Source organism: Euprymna scolopes, chromosome 23 (assembly GCF_053919585.1).
Source record: "Euprymna scolopes isolate OS-2025 chromosome 23, ASM5391958v1, whole genome shotgun sequence".
NCBI lineage: Eukaryota > Metazoa > Mollusca > Cephalopoda > Sepiida > Sepiolidae > Euprymna > Euprymna scolopes.
The window spans coordinates 71,722,939-71,743,638 of NC_136504.1; the positions used below are offsets into that span (position 1 = coordinate 71,722,939).

The following is a 20,700-nucleotide window of genomic DNA, read 5'->3' on the forward strand; positions in this document are numbered from 1 at the left end:
AAAGCGGGATAATTAAACACAATCGAAGTTCTGATATTCAGACATCAAAATAAGGTATGCAAACAAGTTTTTTTTTTTTTAATCTATAATCCCGTCCCTTACAACATAATGTTTTGTTCAGTTTCAGATGATTATTTTAAGGATATTTGGAACCCCCTCAAAACAAGGGGGCGGGGGTTGTAAGCAAAAAAAAATATATATATAAATATTGTTTATGAAAAATAAGTACACTGTTATAAAGGTCATTCTTCTCTTAATAATCGCTGGAAATTTTGTATTGATTGGATAATTACCTGATTTTTGGTAGATTTTTAAAAAGACGGTCCGTTAAAAAGTACTTACCTGTGTCCCCCCCCCCAGTTTTGGCAGTGCCTATCCTTAAAACTACAGGATGGATTCTCTTTATTGCCAAATCAGTTTCCTCTTTCCACATTACCTCTTCATGTAGACAATATGTAGTTTCTATCCAGATTTTGCTTCCACAATATTTGCTCAACACATGGAAGACAAATTCTTATGTGAGATTTGGTTGAGCCCTGCAGAAAACTGGTAAGGGACATTCACATATTTGAAAGCCATAGCAAATCATATTTGCCAAAAATGTTACCTCTTCCCTCCTTAGATTCAGATACTATTTAATACTATTACTATCATGGTTAATTCCTGTCTCCTGCATGATTGCTCAAGCTTAATAAAATTATAATTATTCATAAATAACCAGTGTCCTCCTAAAGTGTCCTTTAGGTCACACTAAAACTTCTCCCCAAATTCATGATCTAGGCTTTTTTCTTTGCTCTATTTCACAGAAAAGAGTTTTTCTCTAACCTATCCCACTTCCATGTAACTCAACAGTTTCTCCTTACAAATTACCAAACTTACCTCAACTAGTGTGTGTGTATATATATATATATATATATATATATATATATATATATATATATATATATATATACACACACACACATTTACAACCCTATTTTACATTTTTTTTTTTTTTTTTTTTTTTTACACAGTGATCACCACTTATCAAGGCCCGGAAGCCACTCAGGGATAAGGGTTATTGCAAGTACATCACGTTAGTGAGGAGATTTTATGAAGTGTTTAATTGGGGGGGGGGGGGCGGTTCATTAGGAATTTGTTAACATTAGACTTGAAGACATCCAAGTTGTAGTCCGGAGGGAAGCAGGCAGACGGAACAGAGTTCCACAGGCGTGCAGTTCTAAGAAAGAAGCTTTGCTCATGAAATCCGCATTTTGATTTAGGCACAGATATAGAGTGGGGGAAATTTTTCACAGTGGATTCAGCTAGACGGGTGTTTTTCGTGAAACTAAAACTGATAAAACTAATTGTTTATACTCAGCTGATGTTGAAAATGCCAGCAGGCAATTCAACCAAAGCTAGCTGGCTCTCTAAATTGTTACAATATACTGCTTATTTCTCTTTTCTATTTATTTAAAAAGAAAATACAATTTTCTTATGTATGGGTTGTGGAATTGCATTCACTAGCAAAAGATCTAGCTAATTTGCATATTCTTTTACACATTCATTTTAATTAATTCCCAGTTGCTTCAGTTTTCTAATGGGATAATCATCTTTAGTTAACTATTACATGTAATTATATTCATGCAGATATTCTACATGATTTATACTTGCATAATATTTGCGTAAAAAGTTATAGTAAACACAAAATTGTTTCCATATATATTTATATATACGTATATATTTTTGTTTAACAAATTTTGCCTACCAAACTCATCCTGGAGTTTTTGGTCTACAGACATAAAACTTTATATATAAGGTATTTGAATCCATGCAAAACTTTATATTTGGGTTTTAGCCCAGAAAAATCGGTGCAAAAGTGTGAAAATTAAAAAAAAATGAAATTTGCCAGATGAAGGTCGAATGCCGGCATTACGAATGCATAACGTAGTAGCTATTGGTTCATGTTTTAATTTTTTGCCTTGCAGTAAACATGTTTTCATAGCCCAGTCATTGACGGCAGAGGCAAAATAAATCGTGAGCTGAACATTCTGGTTTCGATTCTCAGTGGTGGTGCATGAGTCTTTTTTTTATACTTTTAAATCATTACTATATATTGCATCTATCTATATATTTTTAAAAGTGAAAATGTCTGTCTTTTCTCTATGGTAGTTAAGGAAGACTATTATACAGAAAAGCATTACTTTACATATTCACACTTTTTAATATATACATATGCACATAACCTTATGAACAGTACATAGGGCCGGAGCAAAGCTGGGCGGAACTGCTGGTACAGATATAAGAAAGTCTTTTTTCTTAACTAAAACAAATGCAATAATCATCCATATTTTTGTCTGTTCTGAAATGTCTATAATTTTATTAAAAAAACTTTTGATTTGTGCAAGTAATGTAAGGGAGAGAAACACAAGTGTTCATACAATTTTATTAATGTACAAATAATGTCAGCCATTATGAAGTTTTGTGCATTAAAAGTTTTATTTGCATTTTTTATTGACAAGTAAGGTTGTGGTTTGTTTGCCAAGTTAATCCGACATTTCTGGACTATCTTCATCTTTTATAGTTCATCATCATCGTCGTCATCTTCATCATCATAATCATCTACAAATTAGAAACAAAAATTTGAGAAAGGACAAAATGATTTTGGTATTAGAAATTTTTCTCTTCGATTAAAAATATTACTTGAAATTTCACTTGTTATTTTGAAAATAAATTTATACAAGTTCCCTATTGAAAGCAATCAATGTACATTTCTGTGTATATAACATTTTGCCTTTTTGTCTTGCGTTTGGGGGAGTATACTTTGGATTAAAGTATCAATTGGTAGTGCAATTTTGAATTAAGTTTAGTTTTATAACATGAAGAGGTTGATAAACAATGAAAGAAAGCAAACAAAAGAGTGCAAGAAAATAATAGAGAACAGAGAATACGGTTAGGGTTAAGATATTCAGGAATTGGATTCCAAGGAGTGAGAATGATTATCATTTCAGGAAATTTAACTTTTATGATTTTATAATCAAATATTTTCATCATAATTTTATATAAGATGCAATGAGGTAGCAATATTTTTTAAACAAATCTCTACAAAAACTTAAACTAAAATCCAACAAGTTTTTCTTTGAATTTTGTGCTTTGGAAATACAATACTAAAACATATGTATATTCTTCCAGGTTGGTATTGGTATACTTTGACATGTTTTTTACGTGAGAGAAAGGCAAGAATAATGATTAAGCATCAAAATGGCTTCCATCTCTGACAACAAAATAGTGCATGCTGTCTTTAACTGAGAATTAGTAAAAAGATGTGATAAGATTTTAAGCATCAAAATGGCTTCCATCTCTGACAACAAAATAGTTCTCTTTTATTGTTAAATGGGTCTTAGGAAACTTTAATGCCAAAACCTAAATCAGATTTTTTGGGGTTTTTAATTATCAGGATTTTAAGGTAATTTTTATTATATGAATGTTTAATTTAAATCAAAAAAATAAACACTCACTGTTCACACAATTAATATCAAGATTCACTGGAACTGAATTGATATCAACATCATCAGATCGCTAGAAAAATAAAAGCAAAAAGCATTAGTTTTATATTTTTTCATATATAAAATATTTTGCTCTTTTTATTGAGCACTAACAACCTCGTTGTTTTCATTAGTCCCGACTTTTGAACATGTCAAACCAGAATATATATATATATATATATATATATATATATATATACATACACATACATATCTATTATTGTTGGGACGATTCCTAAATTTTTTTCGATTCCGATTCCAGGAAAATGTTAATTAACAATTCCAATACCAAGTATGATTCTGATTCCCATGGAATTGTTGTTTTGAAATATACCATTATATAATTGAAAGTTTTTGTGTAGCGAAAAAATTTGTTACAGTGAAAAAGTGGAAATATGATTAAGGGAATTTGGAAAACAATTTGATTTTTTTTGTAAAATATCTTTCATTGAAGATAAAAGTCAAAACAAATATTTTAACCATGAATTAATCATGCACCATGAAATTAATAACAATCAATTTCAGGAGTTATTTTATATATTAAAAAATATAAAGAAAAAGTAAGTCATGATTAATTGAACAAAAATACAATATCAAATTTCAAGGCGAATAACATTTTTTGTTTATCTTTTGATATTCATTTTTTGTTTTATTTTCTCTTTATCTTCGATAACTCTTTAAAATTTAACTTTTTTTTTTGCAGCTTCAATCGCTAACCGATTTTTATTCCACTTTCTAGAATATTCTTATTTCTAAATGAAATTTAAAAATAACTAAATCTTTGATTAAATTTTTAGCCTTTTATATTCAATCGTCTGAAATTATTCCTATTTATTTGACTTTTTAAAAAATATTTTTAACAATAATGTTATTTTAAAAAAAATATTTTTAACAATGTTATTTTTAAAAAAAAATATTTTTAACAATGTTATTTTTTAAAAAATATTTTTAACAATAACGTTATTTTTTAAATCTAAATAAATTGGTTTTGTAAATGTTACCTTACACTACAACAGAACACCAACCAATCTAATTTGGTTTTTTAAAGATATTCAGGTCACTGACAACAAATCTGATAATCAAACCTGCCGCAAATTTACTCTTATGAACCCCTAGACCTTGAGACTATTTTGTGCCATTTCACTGTCTTCGGTAGTGTTTTTCTTACATGATACATTTGTGTGCGAACGGGCATAGTGAAGTGTCTTATCACATCGTGTAGGAATCTTTCTAAGAAAGTTAAAAAAAAATATTAAAAAAGAAAAACGTGGTTCATTTTTTTTTTTTGCCTTACATAGTTTTTAATGCTGTTTTAATTGATAAAAAAGTAAAATTTTCATGAGCGATTTACAAAAACATAAGCAGCAAACACATTTTTATGTTTTTCTTTCCTTTTTTTTGGTTATTCCATTAACAGGTGCTTCTGCAGTTAAATTAACCGTTTTTTTCGTAAGTAACGTGCCGACATTTACCATTTCACAAAAATTCTGTTTACATTGGAGAGGGGGCGCATGCGCCCCAGCACCACCACTGCCCCCTCCCCAATGTAAACTATACAAGTCCTATAATTGAATACCCCACCCCCAAAAAAGAAATAAAAACATAAAAAGTATGTTTGGTGATTATGTTTTTGTAAACCACTTGTGAAAACTATTTTTAGATCAATTAAAAAGCATTAAAATTATGTAAGAAAAAAATAAATAAACCACATCTTTTTTTAACTTGCTTTGAAATGACCACTTAAAGATTCCTATGCGATATAAGACACCCCACTCCACTCCTTCACATGCAAACGTATCATGTAAGAAAAACACTACCAAAGGCAGTGAAATGGCACAAAATAGTCCCAAGATCTAGGGGTTTATACCATGCAAACGGTAAATTTGCAGTGTGTTTGATTATCAGATTCATTGTCAGCGACCTCAAATACCCTAAAAAAAACAAAAAACAAAACAAATTAGTCGTCTGTGTTCTGTTGTAGCGTAAGGTAACATTTACAATTGGTTTATTTCTATATTTATTTTAATTATATAATTATATACTTATCGTCCTTTAATGTTTATTCTTATTTAATTTCTTAATTTACCTCTTTATTTCTATATAAAAAAGTAAATTTTTGGTAATTGCTTATTTCTATTGTTAAATAAAAGTTATTTATTGAACTTTAGAAACCACCTCCACCTTAATGCTTTTTCTGACAACCTTTTTATTTTTATTTCAGTAAAATAAAAAAAACTTGACAAAAGATAAGCGCCCACACTTTTATTTTTAGTCACTAAAACCACTGATTTTTAACATGATTTACTCGCAATGAGAGCACTGTAAAATCTTTTTTCTCTAACTTTTTCATGGATTGACATAGTTAAGCTGTTTTATACATAAACTTTGCTCACAAATGAAAACAATGCAGCCCCTACCAAACCTTTGTAATAGTGCAAACAGATAAGTAATCATGGATCTCGAAGTTTCAAAACAGACAGCGCCTATGTATGTGACGGAATAAGAAAACTCATTAAGATAAATAAATATTACCTTTAAAGTAGTTAATAAAATTCTTGTATATCATATTAAATATGTTATGAAAAGTTCTATGACGTTTTTATCATAAATTTTTGAGATCATTAATCTCACTTCAAACAAACAGTTCAACTTAAAAATATGAGAATTGTAATGAAAGAATTGTAAATCTAAGGTGTTTTTTAACAATGCGATTCCGATTTCTCCCAAAATACACGATTCTTACGATTAATGATTCTGATTAATTGTCTCACCACTAATATATATATATATATATATATATATATATATATATATATAAAGTGTTACAATACATATTGATTCCACTGAGAACGGTGGAAAAACAAACAGAACAAATTGATTAAAAAAAAAGAAATCCCAGGCTCCAAATTCGTTACAAAACAAATTGATAAAAAAAAAAAGAAAAAGAAAGAAGATAATGTAAAGTTCCCCGGGATTCATAGCAAAATACACTGAAACAAGGATGGGGGCATCCTATTCTCAAAACACAAATAAAATGTTGAACAATAAACATGCAAAAATATCAAAGATGACATCATTAAACAATATAAATTTTATTAATTAAAAATTGATTATAGATGTAAGTAAAAAGAAAAATAAAACAAGAGAAGATAATCAAGTTATTAGACTTATTTTTAAATCAAATCCACTGAACGAAAAATCGTCATATCAAAAATCAAAAGGCTCATGAAAATTTGTCAGAGAGAAGAGAAAGATAAATTATAGTTTGTTTTTTTGTTTATGAGAATTTGCTTTTTTTTAAATTTTTTCTTTATATGAGACAATGTCAGTTCATATTTCTTTAGGTTGAAAAATATCTTTCATTTATTTCTGATTCTTTCATATCTTTCATCATCATAGCAGGATTTCACCCTCGATTTGTTCATTCATTCATTTATCATCTGTAAGATGTTGATATGTAGCAGCCATTCACTGTTGGTCTGTCTATATTATTGATGTTGGTCAAAAAATATTTTGCATTTATTTCTTATTGTTCTCTTTTCTTCTTTGTTATTGCTCCTTATTTTGGATTCTGTATTTCATATCGTTTAAAAGTGGCATTTCATTGTTCCTCACATTCTGAACCATTTCTTTCCCTCTTCTACTTTCATATTCTGCCATGAATGGAAATTCATTGTGTTCCCTCCACTGTCTTGAGGCCTGTGTTTTTTTTTTCTCACAGTTTTTCTTTCTCTTCTAAATGATTGTTTGCCTTTCTTTCTTTTTTATTTTTTTAGATCTTTTCTTTCTCCTTATCTTTTAAATAGCTATCTGCCTTTTCTTTCCCTCTTTACAGTCTCCCCCCTTCCTTTTCTTCACTTTGCCTTCACCTGGACGATAAATAAAAAATAAACTCTCTCTCTCTCTCTCTCTTTTCATACACAAATCTTTGCTGACAATAATTTTAAATAAAAAATAAAACAAAATATTGATAATTTTTGGCTCAGCATAAAAATCAATTTTAAAATTGAGATATAAAATAAAATATATTATGTAAACGAATTACGTGACTACATAACAATAGCATCTAGATAGCAATAAACATTTTAAAATGCTAATAAAGATAAAATACTTGACAAAATAATTCCAGATCATAATTTTGATCTCTGGAAAATGAATAAATTTAAACATTTTTTAAATTATATTATCAGTAGTTTTAGTTGTATACTGTGAAATTTTACACAACACTCCTCAGCATAGTAATGACTAGGGCTAGGACAACAGCATATTCTTTTCATTGCTTTTACTCTCAAGTGTGGATTCGTTTCTATCTTATATGCTTTTATGTAGAGTGATGTGACTCCCGATTGATTAACTGTGTTGGATATATACTACTCAAGAGTCAAAACAATGAAAAGAATATGCTGTTGTCATAGTCCTAGTAATGAACAATATAGTGATGTTTAAAAGGATAATCTGCTCTTTAGCACAACTTCAATATTTCTATTGTTTTGGTTGACAACAAAAGTTGTTGAGTTTATTTCTCATTAAATATGTCTGTTACCACATCACCCAACATCATTTCTTACCTGTGGAATTGCTTCTTTTTCTATTAAAGATGGGTTTTCTTGAATTTGGCTTTTTAGTGCCATTTCTTCTACCTGTGAATAACAACAAAATAATTCAGTAATAAACCTGTGAAAATTAGAGAAATAAAAACAGATGCAGATATACCCGAGTAATATCTGATCACACTTGAGATTGTTTTTTTTTAATATAATTTTAAGTTAATAGTTGCATTTGGATGAACATTTTCTAACATTTTTTCAGCTTTAAATTGAATAAATTGCTATTTAATACAATAAGATTATCAGAAAAAAACTCTTTTGGAAAAAAATAAGTCATTTAATATTTACGCAATTTCATTTTGCCATGTAAGTTTATTATAGCGGAGTTATCCTTTTTTCAAAACCTGTGTTAACTTCTTAGAGTTCCTTACTAACCACTACGTACTGTATGGCATAGAAATCTGAAACAATTACATATTTTTGAAATTGTCAAAATATATCTTAAGTAAATTCTTTTAGTTTTATACCAAATCAACCTTTATTTTATAAAATAATAATCTTTTAATACGAAAAAATTTTTTTTGATATATAGCACAGCATTTCATTCATTTCCACGCATGCTTCTTTCTTCTAAGCCATGTATTTAATTATTTAATAAAAAATTAAAATATTATTAACATTCTAATGGGGGACAGTACTTTTATGTACATTTTGTTCTTCCATCTTATAAATAAAATAAAGCTAACCAAAACGGTTATATGTAATATCAAGTTGTCCCAAAAGTTTGTAAACATTTGCAAAAATTTGAATTTTTATGCAATTAAAATTTTTTTTTGCATTCATATTGTTCTAGTGATCTTCATCTTTCAATTCCAGATGGTAATTGATAAAATTGAGCTGTGAATTTTGATTCGTTACTGTTAGAAGCAATGTCTTTCCACCAGAAAAACCACAGAAGAGATTTGTGCTGCCAAAGGTGAAGGAACAATGGCATATGCAGTGATCTTAAAGTGATACAAGCGTTTCGATTCTGGCGACATGAGTCTTGAAGATAATTCTTGTTCGGGACGTTAAAGTTGGATGATGGAGACTCGCAAACTGAGTTGGACATTGTGTCTTCATTGAGCACTCAAGAATTGGCTGATGAGCTTGGAGTTGGCAAATTGACAATTCACTGAGCAACTTGATTTTGTTCACAAAAAGCCACGCCTCACTGATGAGTTGTAATTTACCATCAATTGCTCAGCAATTGACAAGCGTTTTTGGAAGCGCATTGTGACATTGGAAAAGAAATGGGTTTATCTGGTCCAGTACAATCGAGACAAGCGATGGGTTCAGAAAGAGCAAGAGACTTTGGTTTCAAAACAAGATCGATTCAGCAAGAAAGTTATGTTGTACATTAGGTGGAATTTTGAAGGAATCGTACATTTTGAATTGGTTCTGAATGGTCGTGCCATCAGTGCTGAACTTTACTGTAAGCAACTGGAGCAGGTCTATGAAAAGTTGAAGCAAAAATATTCAGTTCTGATCAATTGAAAGTGTGCTTTGTTGCAGCAGGACAATATCAACTCACATACCACCAGAAAGACCAAAGATAAGTTTAAAGGATTGGAGGGCACTGAGGTTCTGTCACATTTAGCCGAGTCCTGACTGTGCTCATCAGATTAAATCCTTTTCCACTCAATGCAACACTTTCTGGTAGTCATGTGTAACACTAAAGAGAGGCCACATCAGACCTATAGGGTTGATGTGACGTTTCTTTTGGTTAAAAGTAATTTTTTGTTCCCGGACGATGATTGGGTTGAAGGAATAAAAATTATTATTAATTTTTTTTTGTGAATAAATTATGAGCTAAGTCTGTTGTTGAGATGGCGGCGGCAAGAGTGCCTTTGTAGCGAGAGGTTAAATCACATTCTAGACTTCAAAAGCGAAAAAGAATGCATAAAATATTTTAGCCAAAATGCACAGGCGTTTGATCTACACGGCCGAAATAATAGTTGTGCAGTAGCCGGAGGGGTGGGGATTTCACACCCGCAATTGGCAAAACTATGAGCCAAGGTTGATCTGTGAGTTTTGACAAGTTGAAAAAAAAGTCGGGTTGTTTTTGATCTAAGAGAAACACACGCAGTGACTCGGCATTATGGTTTAGAACAAAGAATAGGAAAAAAATGAATTGTCCGAAATTTCAAAACAATAAAATAACGTATCGAGAATTGTCATTTGGTGAATCAGGTCGAACGAAAATTGAAGTTATGAAATATTTTTGCTCGGATGGGAAAATGTGTTGTCCGATAAGTTCAAAGCGACAAATGCATTCTTGGTCTTTTGACGTAAACAAAATGTCTGATATAATAGAATGGCTGACAACCAAAACTTAATTCAAAGATAAACTAAAATTCCTTTGAATTATCAAAGCGAAAAATGAGATCAATAGATAATTTTAAAACAAATAAAATCGCGTGATTTACTTTAAGTCAAAGGAAAAATAATTTTCCTGGATATGGAAAAATTCCATTAGTAAGCCAGGGAGGAGTTAATTAATACAACGTGTAAGTTGGGCGTTAATTAAGGGAGGAGTCAATCCAATTTTGGAAATGGACCAATGAAAAAGGGCCCTGTCGAAGTATAATCAACCAATGAGAAAAGGCCCCGTCGAATTATAATCAAGCAATTTGATTGGTCGATGACGAACATGGGTGTCGTCATCATTCCATAATTGTATTATAAAAGAAATGAAAAATCAGAGATTCAGTCAGAACAGAAAAGAACAGAGTCAAAGAGAGATAAGTCTCGGCAGAATCACCTCTCCTCTCTCTCTCTCCCCCTCGCTTGTTGCCTGATAACTCAACACTTATAACGTGTCGATCACTTAATGAGAATTACACAAAGTCCGCGATACCGACCAGGTATTTCAACAACAGAAGCTCAGTTGTAGAACTAACTGCTTGCTTGAATTAATTGTCAACTATATGTATATGCTGTAAATACTTCTTTTATGAATTTCTGAAATATATATTATATTAACCAACCTCCGGAGTTTTGTTGCTGATGTGCGTTGATCCCTATATGTGTATATTTCTTTATTTGCCATTTGTGACACCGTATCCGTCAACGAACACCCAGAATAACTAGACGATCCACGGAGAACAGACCTTGAGGACCGAGCACCCGAGAAGAATCCCCAACGCCTTAACGAAGAACTCACTGGGTGACGCGACGTACTAACGGTTGGCAGACCTGGTTGCCCAGTCGACATATCATAACTGTACCGACCAGGGTGCAGATCATAGCTGGGCCGCGATCGGAGGGTCAAGGACATGTAAGACCTCGTTGCAAGGTCACACATGCAGATGCAGACGCTAATACATATGGCTATCAATTTTGTCTATGATGCAGAGTTCACAAACCAACTCCACGTTTTCTAATCATTCAATGACAAACACTGCTGAATTCTAGAATTAGCTGGATGTAGAAAGCCTTGACATTCATACTGAAATGCCAAATTAGCTTAAAAAAGGGGTTTGAAAATCTTTTGGGAGCATTTTTACTCTAATTTCAACAGGAATTAACCAAAACTGCTTTGTTTTCTGATATTTTTGTTTTACATCAACCACAAATTCTTTTATTTTCATAAATTGCATGTATTTTTAATTTCATGATTACAATCATTTTCCCTTTTGTAACCTGTGAACCATATAGTTGTTCCATAAACCATATGAAACTGTTTTTTCCATGAACTATATAAAATTGTTTTTCCCCCAATTTTTTATCACATAATTTGTGAAAAAGACTTTCATTAGAATTTGATGTAATTTTGGAAAAGGGGGAGATAACAACTGTTTGTAGGCCTTATGGTCTACCATACCTGAGGTAATATCACGTAACGCTGAAAAAAATTATCATATTTTTAGCAAAATGCACACTTATTTATGGACTTTTCTTTTTTGGTATTGATTCTTCAAAGCATTTCTTATTTAATTATATATTAGCAATATTGGGCTCACTAAAAGAAAAAGGATTTAAAAGTAGTGTTTTTCATAAAAACAATGAAAATATATAATTTTTTTGCTAATCTGAAAGATAATTGTCATTAACATATTCAACGAATTTCACACTTCAAAACACAAAAGATGAAAAATTAAACACATTTAAAATTCGAATTTTCAACCTTAAAATCTGGTAAAGTGTTCTTTTTTGTTTGGTTGTTTTATCTACAATCCTCACCCTTCCCACAATACAATATATTTTGTTCAGTTTTGGCTTATTATTTTAAGCATATTTGTAACCAGAAATAAAGAAGAGGGGTTGTGTAGACAAAAAAACAATATATATAAATCTGGAAATTTTGTATTGATTTTTACTTGATTTTTTTATAGATTTTTAAAGAGAAATTCCGTCAAAAAATACTTACTCCAGTAAGGTTTTGAAGGTTTTTGTTTCAATTATGAACTTTATGCAGCCCAATCAAAAAGTCGGCAAATTTTTGCGCAACACCAAGTGACTGCAAGGGCTTCTTTCTCAACCTGAGCATATCTCTGTTCCGTTTCAGTAAGTGCTCTCGATGCATAAAATACAGGTCTCCAGTCATTCCCTTGTTTCTGGAGCAGTATTCCTCCCAAGCCATAGGAAGATGCATCAGCCAAAATTTTTGTTGGCTTATCAGCACTATAATGGAGCAGTACTGGTGCAGAACTCAGATTTTTCTTTAGTGTTTTAAATGCAGTTTCCTGAGGCTCATCCCAAATCCATGCATTGTCTTTCATCAGATCTCCGAGTGGTTTTGTGGTCTCTGCTAAATTTTCAGCAAATTTACTAACATGATTTGCCATCCCTAGCAGTCGTCGCAGTTCAGACACGTTTTGTGGTCTGGTCATGTTCATGATTGCGTTAATCTTCTCTGGGTCTATTTGGATACCATCTTCTGAAATGAGTTGCCTAATAAATTTAATTTTGCTAACAGAGAATGCACATTTATCATTTAATGTTATTCCTGCTGCCTCCATTCTCTTTAGCACTATTTTTAAACACTGGTCATGTTCCTGTTGGCTTCTCCCACTGACAAGAACATCATCTATGTCACAGATGACTCCTGGTATTCCTGACAAAATGTGTGTCATTTTGCGGGGAAAATTTTAGGGCCTGAACTTATTTCAAATGGTAGGCGCTTATAGCAATATCTTCCAAATGGCGTAATAAAAGTGGTAAGCTTCTGAGAATCTTCATGCAACATAATTTGATGGAATCCACTGTTGCAATCCAGTTTACTAAATATCTTGGCTCCATCAAGTTGAGCTAATAACTGGTCTGATTCTTAGTGGGAAATGTTCACGCTTCACACTTTCATTAAGTTTAGTGAAGTCAACACAAAGTCTGATTTTACCATCCTTCTTTGGAACTGCTACAATAGGAGCACACCAATCAGTAGGCATTTCGATTGGGCGGATGATATCTTCACTTTCTAATCTTTTAAGCTCATCCTGGACTTTTTGTTTCATAGGAAGTGCTAGTCGTCTGGGAGTTGTAATTGAAAAAGGTTGAGCATTCTTATCCAAATGTATTTTATAAACATGCTTCAATTTTCCTAATCCCATAAATACTTTTGAAAATTTTTTTTTGTATTGGTGATCTCTGCCTTCTATAGAGTTGATCTTGCTCAACAAGTTCAAAGCTTTAATTGCTGGTCCACCCAACAATGGTTCCATCAAGTCCTTAACGATGTACAACTCTTGCAGTGAATATTTTTCTCTATAACAAAGTGTAGCATCTACTTTTCCAATCACCTTTATCTTGTTCTGACCTGGTCCATATAGTCTTTTAGCCGTCTGCTTTATTATAGGAGAATTTTTCCTAAAGAACCAGTCCGGCACTACAGTAACATCAGTGCCTGTGCCCAACCTGAAGTTGACTATTCTGCTGTTCTTCGCGGTGGTGACCTTTATATTGGCTTGCCAGTCAATTTTTTCTTCGTCTTCACCGTTTTTAATGTTTCCCAATGAAATCGACCCTAGGAAGTCATTTTCTTCTTTTACAACTCCCCTTACCGATTTTGTTCTACATTCCGATGCATAATGTCCCAGTTTTTTACATTTATTGCATGTTGCATGCATCTCTGGGCAGTCATCTCTGCCGTGTGAGGTAAAATATCCATATCGTATGCACTTTCTTTTAGTCATTTTATTATTGTACTGAAAATTCTTTTTTCTAAATACACGGTTTATTTGTGTATCTGGTTCTGCTGAGGATATAGCTTGTGACTGTTGCTTTGAGGTTTCATGTGCTCTACCCATTTGCAGGCATTTATCTAGAGTTAAGGTTTTATTGGCTAAAAATTTTTCCCTTAAAATATCATCCTTCACCCCAACAACAACTTGATCCCTAAATAATCTGTTCGTTAATTGTCCAAAATTGCAACTTTTTGCAAGCTGGCGTAGAACCGCTATATAGGTTTCTATATTTTCTTCCGATTCCTGCTTTCGAAGGTGAAATTTGTATGACTCGTACACTTCATGCGTTTCTCCAACAAAGAAGTCCTTAAATTTTTGCAAGACTTTTTGAAGATTATTTCGATCCTCCTCTGAATTAAAATGTAACCCTTCAAAAATATCGAAACATTCCTCACCGATTATAGAAAGGAAAACAGAAATCTGATATACTGAATCAACCTCGTTTGACAATCGACTGGCCACAGAATAATTAAAAAAATTTCGTTTAAATTTCCTCCAATTGCCAATGGAACCACCTCAAGATTTACCCTTAAAAAGTTGATTTTTTTTCGTATTAAACTGTTTACAGATGTATTCAGGTCTGCTGCAAACAAATATCACAGTTTAAATTCTCGCTGACAAGAATAACATACAATAGTAACACTGTAAAAATCCAATGCTTTCTATAGTAGCTTTTTGCAATGGCCACCATCTTTTTTCTTTTTTTTTTTTAAACATGGTAAAAAAAGGGTTATGGTGTATATAGATTTTTTGGTAAATGTTACCTTACACTACAACAGAACACCAACCACGCTAAATTGTTTTTTTAGGGGTATTCGAGGTCGCTGACAACGAATCTGATAATCAAACCCGCCGCAAATTTACCGTTTGCATGATATGAGCCCCTGGACCTTGGGACTATTTTGTGCCATTTCACCACCTTCGTTAGTGTTTTTCTTACATGATACATTCGAGTGCGAACAGGCGTTGTGAAGTGTCTTATCACATCACGCAGGAATTTTGGCATGCCGGAATCTTCAAGCGGTCATTTCAAATAAAGTTAAAAAAAAAAAAATGCGGTTTATTTATTTACGTAGCTTTAATACTTTTTAATTGATCTAAAAAAAAGTTTTCACGAGAGGTTTACAAAAACATAATCACCAAACATATTTTTCGTTCTTTTTTGGGGGTAGGGTATTCAATTATAAGACTTGTGTAGTTTAACAAGCGCTTCTGCAGTTTAATTAACCATTTTCTCGTAAGTAACAGGCCCCCCACCCACACCTGCTCCCCAATGTAAACAGAATTTTTGTGAAATGGTAAATGTCGGCGCATTACTTACGGAAAAATGGTTAATTAAACTGCAGAAGCACCTGTTAATGGAATAACCCCCCCCCCCAAAAAAAAAGAACGAAAAACATAAAAATGTGTTTGGTGTTTATGTCTTTGCAAACTGCTCTTGAAAACTATTTTTTGATCAATTAACAAAGTATCAAAAACTACGAAAACACATTTTTTTTTTTTTAACTTTCTTATTTGAAAGATTCCTACGCGATGTGATAAGACACTTCACTACGCCCGTTCGCACACGAACGTATCGTGTAAGAAAAACTACTGAAGGCGGTGAAATGGCACAAAATAGTCCCAAGGTCCAGGGGCTCATACCATGCAAACGGTAAATTTGCAGCGAGTTTGATCATCAGATTCGTTGTCAACGACCTCGAATACCCCTAAAAAACAAATTAGATTGGTCGGTGTTCTGTTGTAGCGTAAGGTAACATTTACCGATTTTTTTCTAAACAAGCGAAAAAGAAAAGGATTTTTTTTTCTTTTTTTTCTGGTAAAACTTGCCATTCTTAACATAGGGAGGTTGGGGATGTATTCCAATAGCCGTTCTTAACATGGGGGGGGGTCTATTCCGACAGCCGTTCTTAACATGGGAGGTTGAAGGGTGTCTGTCTGCTACAATAACTGCAATTTTCTGCGCATGCATACCCACTTCACCGTCGTGTACATGAAAGTTAAAAAAAAAAAAAAAAAAAAAAATGGCGGCCAAACATAACTATACTGAATTTAGGAAAACTCGTCTCCGGAAAACTCGTCCCCTTTTGCTAGGTAGGAAAACTGGTCCCTTATTGAATAAATATCGATTGAAAACATATTTTATGGCCGTTTTTGAAGAAGATATTGTCTTTAAAAGAGAATACACATCCCATAATAGTTTTTAAAAATATTTTTACTTGGGGTTTGTATTACTGTACACAGATTCGAAAAAGTTGTCAAAAAACAAATATATAACAAATAAATGTTATCAAAGGCAAGATAAGTTACTTTTCTACCTAACTGGATATATTTTTCGTGTTTTTATTCAATGTAACATGTTTATTCAGCTCGAAAAGCATACAGTGTTTACCGATGTATTGGAAAATTCAAAATGGCGCCCGACACTCTCTTTAACACGGTAAGTTCAGGAAAAGATGTTATAAATAATAAACTAGACAAAATACTGTTATAAATTCGCTCATTATATGTTACCGTTACATAAATTGACATATATTCGGTGGTTTTTTAATAGTATTTTGTCTAGTTTATTATTTATAACACCTTTCCCCAAACTTACCATCTTAAAGAGAGTGTCGGGCGCCATTTTGAATTTTCCAATACATCGGTAAACACTGCATGTTTTTCGAGATGAATAAACATGTTACATTCAATAAAAACAAAAATGTATCCAGTTTGGTAGAAAAGTAACTTATCTTGCCTTTGATAATATTTATTGGTTATATATTTGTTTTTTGACAACTTTTTCGAATCTATGTGTACAGTAATAACAAGTAATGTCCCTATTTACAATGCCTCCCCACGGGACAGAGTTAGACACCAGGGTCGTTTTTTAACGTGGAGAAAAGTACAAAAATAAAAAAATTGTCTCAGTCGTGAAGGACTGCTATCTGCTCCCCTCCTCCACCGAAAGAGAACAAGAAATGGAAGTGCAGCATCTGAAGAACAGATACTACACTTTGATCTTGACCAAGCAATGTCACATTCGACATTACTTAGTAAATAATTTTGAACAAAAAACAAGAAAATACCGAGGTAGATATAGTTTTAAAACGAGCCTCCCCCACCGCCAAAAGAAAATAAATTTGTATATTTTCAAGTACTGCAGTAGTGCAGTACTGCACAAGTGCCCCCGAAATGACTTTCAAACGATCCCCCCTCCCCATGTTAAGAAAAAAATGGCTTTCGAAATAATAACGTTATTATTTCAGCGCGATACCAAAATTACATAAGACCGCGTTTTCTTTTTTGTTTTGTAATAACACAAGAATTATTTAAACTGAATTAATTCTTCTAAATAAAATAATCGCTTTATTTGATAATACGTGTTTTATTTTTGTTTTGTAATGACAAAGTGTTAAAACTAGAGTATTTTTTAAATAAATATTTGGTTTCGTTTTTCATATCTTAACTCCGTGATCAAGTTTATTTTTTTTAAGCAAGAGTAAAAAATAATCTTTAAAAATATTATGGAGGTGCATAGTCTCTTTTAAAGACAATATCTCCTTCAAGAACGGTAATAAAATGTGTTTTCAATCGATATTTATTCAATAAGGGACCAGTTTTCCTACCTAGTAAAAAGGGGGGATTTTCCCGGTACGAGTTTTCCAGGCGCCAGCTATACTAGTAACCACGGCCTAGTGAATGTATTACGTTTGTAAATAATTCTTGTCAGCTACAAAATAAGCTGTGATTAGAGTTCCCTGCCGAACACCCTAAAAAAACACTGACTTCTCCCCACGCATGAGCAAAAGGACATGTTTTAGTTGCCATAGTAACTAAACGATCATTAATTTTATCGACTTTGTTTTACTGTTTATGAATATTGAAATAAAAGACATTACTAGACATTTATTAATATCTCACTTTTAATCACTTTTGTTTTACTGTTTATGTGTCACTTTTATCGACTTTTTCTTTTCTTTTTTAAATAGCATTTTCTTAAAATGAATATTAAAATAATTTCCCAATTTTTTTCATTTCTATGTGTTTTTAGTTTTGTGTGTTGAATGAAACTTTTTTTTTTTTTTCATTACAACAATAGTTATCAACCCCGGTTCTTTGGCTGACAAACGACATCTGTCGGCGGTTCTTGAAACTAAATTACACGCATTCGCTTCATGTTACTGACATGCAGAAGTGCCAATGGTGCCATAGGTGTTATTGTAAATTAACACTCTTAGCTAATTCCGTAAAATGAGATTCTACCTTTTTAGGCGAATTTGCATAATATCTCACTTTTATCGCCTTTGTTTTTAATCACTTTTATCGACTTTTTTTTTTTTTTTTTACTGTTTTACTGTTTATGTGTCACTTTTATCGACTTTTTCTTTTTTTTTTAAATAGCATTTTCTTTTTAAATGACGTTTTTACTGTCTATGAATATTAAAAGAAAAATAATTACTAAACATTTATTAATAAAAAAAATGGGTGCTAGTGCACTTTCACTTATGATCCGCGCTATATTTTAAATCGTATTTCTAAGCTTTATTAAAGTTTAATGTTTTTTTTATTCAATTGTAAGGTTACAGTAGAGAATAGGTACAAAACACCCTCCCCATGTTAAGAATGGCTTTTTAAATAATAACGTTATTTCAGCACGGATCAATAAGTGTACCACAAAATGGTGATAGAATAATAAATTTACATACGTTTGTTTATTTAATCAATGTTATTTTCGCACCATTCAAAATTTATAAATTATAAAATTAAAATAAACTAAAAAGAAAAGTAACTAAACAATTTTAAAGAACCGCCGACAGATGTCGTTTGTCAGCCAAAGAACCGGGGTTGATAACTATTGTTGTAATGAAAAAAAAAAAAAAGTTTCATTCAACACACAAAACTAAAAACACATAGAAATGAAAAAAGTTGGGAAATTATTTTAATATTCATTTTAAGAAAATGCTATTAAAAAAGAAAAGAAAAAGTCGATAAAAGTGACACATAAACAGTAAAACAAAAGTCGATAAAAGTGAGATATTAATAAATGTCTAGTAATGTCTTTTATTTCAATAATTCATAAACAGTCGATAAAAATTAATGATCGTTTAGTTACTATGGCAACTAAAACATGTCCTTTGCTCATGCGTGGGGAGAAGTCAGTGTTTTTTTAGGGTGTTCGGCAGGGAACTCTAATCGCGACCAGTACCGATACTTGTTCGCAGCAGACCCGAATACACTTGTAAACAGTTAAAAAAAAAAAAATCAACTACTTAAGCGTAAATCTTCGGGTGGTCCCCCACCCCCAGTGCACTTCCACCAAAAAAAATTAGAGAGGGGGTGACGACGCTCGTTCAGGTTCACCTTTGGCGGACCTGTACGAGAGTGCGCATCCCCTAAAAATTCGTGTTTTACATATTTTCTTAAGTTTTTTTCCGACGATTATCATAGATTACGAACTTAAGTATGATATTAGCAGAAAAAATTTTGAAAAAAAAAAAATGACTTTTGAATGAGGTTCACTTTCTCGCTACAACGTTCTACTAACGTGTCGCGTGATTAGAACGTTATACCCCCTTCTTAGAAGTCATTAAATTTATTTTTCCTGCTAATATAATACTTAAGTCTATGATAATCGCCGGAAAAAACTGAAAAGTGAAAAACACACACGTCCGCCACTTTTTTCGTAACTGTATGTTAAATTCAGGATGTTAAACTGCAGAAGTGCCAAATGGCGTAATAATCATCTTCGATTAAAAAGTAAATGAAAAAAAAATGTTGTCAACTTAAAAAATATATCTTTATAAAATGGAGTCTATTTTATTCTTACCTTTAATCTATTAATTTGATCTTCTAAATGATTTGCGATTAATTTCATATATTTCTCTTCGACTTTTAATTTGTTTAACTCCTGTTGATATCTCGACATTTTATCGTATGTCAAACACCGGCAAACACTGTCTCGCTTGGAAAATAAAATCGAAATGTCCTTCGATTATTATTAAACTAAAAGTTAAACATGGAAGAATTTTACTATACAAAACAAAACAAAATAGAATACTAAGAAATAAACGTGTATTTAAGTAACATGAAACAAAACTAAATAATTAGGAACTCATTATCGTACAACACCGGATTGGTAATCATGAAGAAAGAGAGAGCCTGTTTCCTCCGTTTAACTATAGGTGGCGTTACTGTCTGTCCACCCAGTTATGGAAGCACAAAATGGCACCCTTGAAATAAAAATAAATGTTTTTGTTATATTTTAATTTTATACATTTTTTTTTTTTTTTTTTTGCAAATATATAATAAGTTTTATTTTTTCAAACATATTTACGTTTTTTTTGTGTGTGTGTGTGATCTTTCTTTGATCACGTGCATATATATATATATATATATATATATATATATATATATATACAC

The 20,700-nt window shown here is 31.8% G+C and overlaps 1 long non-coding RNA gene across 2 annotated transcripts; it reads right to left on the reverse strand.

Moving 5' to 3' along the window:
• Positions 1-2,407: 2,407 nt before the first annotated feature.
• Positions 2,408-20,470, reverse strand: LOC145245992 (uncharacterized). 2 transcript variants are annotated; one of them, XR_013863059.1, is made up of 4 exons: positions 20,108-20,470; positions 8,093-8,164; positions 3,498-3,558; positions 2,408-2,601 (listed from the first exon to the last, which is right to left on the reverse strand). It is a non-coding gene; the product is annotated as an uncharacterized LOC145245992 (long non-coding RNA). The 2 variants fall into 2 exon arrangements; XR_013863060.1 differs by lacking the exon at positions 3,498-3,558 and having other exon boundaries at positions 20,108-20,462.
• Positions 20,471-20,700: the final 230 nt, after the last annotated feature.